This window comes from Lagenorhynchus albirostris, chromosome 9 (genome assembly GCF_949774975.1).
Source record: "Lagenorhynchus albirostris chromosome 9, mLagAlb1.1, whole genome shotgun sequence".
Taxonomy (NCBI): domain Eukaryota; kingdom Metazoa; phylum Chordata; class Mammalia; order Artiodactyla; family Delphinidae; genus Lagenorhynchus; species Lagenorhynchus albirostris.
In genome coordinates this window covers 37,646,504-37,648,945 of record NC_083103.1, presented here as the reverse complement: position 1 = coordinate 37,648,945, position 2,442 = coordinate 37,646,504, and positions in this window count along the sequence as shown.

The window sequence follows — 2,442 nt, the reverse complement described above, 5'->3', positions numbered from 1 at the left end:
GCCTGAATTATCATAAAATGCTATTAAAATGCTCTCCAGTTTTCTACCTATATGTTATATCTGTGTGATGTTGAATTTTTTTGTATACTTCAACCCAAATAATGTATTGTGACAGACTGAGTGTAGGATCAGACATGTGAATCCAGCTATCTTCTATTAAGCTAGATATTTAAAATTTTTCAAAAATGTAAAGCTACTATTTTTGTTATTAATCTTTTTGTTTTGGAAAAAGATTATTTTCATTAAAATATATTATTTATGTTAACATAATGGATTTATTAATGTGCTTTTATTTATTCATTTATTTATTTGACTATTTTTTAGATACTCTGCAAAGGGTTTTTCATAAATTAACTCAATCCTCATAAAACTTCATAACAGCACAATATATTATTGTGTTTTTAAATGCTCAAACATTTTTTCTTTCCAGTGTGTTAAATCCTGATAGAGTCAGGATAAATTAAATTTCTTTGAGGTCCTCAATAATTTTTCAGAGTATAATGGGACCCTGAGACACAAAAGCTTGAGAATCATTGCTCTACAGCAAATCTTATGTGTAAAGAAGACACTTTAGGTGCATTCTCAAGAAGGCCAAGAGGGAGACATGGATGTCCTCTTCTGATCACCTCAGTTTCACATTCTCCTGGAAGACCTGCCCGTTGCTAAGACAAGAAACATGAGGACAATAAAAATGGAAGAGAAGAAATGAAACTATCATTATTTCTAAGTGATGCAAGCTTTTACATAGAGAACCCATCAGAATCAAATGGCACACTAATGAAGCCATTAAGAGAATTCAGTGAGATTGCCATGTTTCACATAGTTAATGTTTTTGGTACTATTTTGTATTGTATTTTTTTAACTGTTAAGAATTGGTGTTGGGACTTCCCTGGTGGCGCAGTGGTCAGTAATCCGCCTGCCAATGCAGGAGACACGGGTTTGAGCCCTGGTCCGGGAAGATCCCACATGCCGTGGAGCAGCTAAGCCCGTGTGCCACAACTACTGAGCCTGTGCTCTAAAGCCCGCGAGCTATAACTACTGAGACCGCGAGCCACAGCTACTGAAGCCTGCACACGTAGAGCCTGTGCTCTGCAACAAGAGAAGCCACCGCAGTGAGAAGCCCATGCACCGCATTGAAGAGTAGCCTCAGCTCGCTGCAACTAGAGAAAGCCCGCGGGCAGCAACGAAGACCCAACGCAGCCAAAAAAACAACACAAAAAGAATTGGTGTAGAGAAACACAATTGATTTTTTATGTGAAACATGGCAATCTCACTGAATTCTCTTAATGGCTTCATTAGTGTGCCATTTGATTCTGATGGGTTCTCTACGTAAAAGCTTGCATCACTTAGAAATAATGATAGTTTCATTTCTTCTCTTCCATTTTTATTGTCCTCATGTTTCTTGTCTTAGCAATGGGCAGGTCTTCCAGGAGAATGTGAAACTGAGGTGATCAGAAGAGGACATCCATGTCTCCTTCTTGGCCTTCTTGAGAATGCACCTAAAGTGTCTTCTTTACACATAAGATTTGCTGTAGAGCAATGATTCTCAAGCTTTTGTGTCTCAGGGTCCCATTATACTCTGAAAACTTATTGAGGACCTCAAAGAAATTTAATTTATCCTGACTCTATCAGGATTTAACACACTGGAAAGAAAAAATGTTTGAGCATTTAAAAACACAATAATATATTGTGCTGTTATGAAGTTTTATGAGGATTGAGTTAATTTATGAAAAACTCTTTGCAGATTATCTAAAAAGTGGTCAAATAAATAAATGAATAAATAAAAACACAATAATAAATCCATTTGTTAACATAAGTAATATATTTTAATGAAAATAATCTTTTTCCAAAACAAAAAGATTAATAAGAAAAATAGTAGCTTTACATTTTTGAAAAATTTTAAATATCTAGCTTAATAGAAGATAGCTAGATTCACATGTCTGATCCTACACTCAGTCTGTCACAATACATTATTTGGGTTGAAGTATAGAAAAAAATTCAACATCACACAGATATAACATATAGGTAGAAAACTGGAGAGCATTTTAATAGCATTTTATGATAATTCAGGCAATTCTTTGATACGATACCAAAACTTGACAAGTGGTAGTTTCTTAAAGGTCAGTTGCAATGTAGAAATCTCAAACCATATCAATGAACATTTCATACCCAGTACACTCATGAAAAAAATGAGAATGAAAAAGGAAAAGAATATCTTAGTGCTACTGTGAAAATAGTTTTGATCCCACAGACTCCCCTGAAAGGGTCTTAAGAGACCCTCAGGTTTCCCTAGAACACACTGTGAGAACTGCTGCTATAGATTATTGGTATTTAACCTTTATCAAGTAAAAAGCCTCTCATTATTTTATAATACCTCTCTTTTTTGTTGTCATGATAGGTGCTGACCCATATGAAATGCATGGCTGAGAGGCTGAGAGGGCT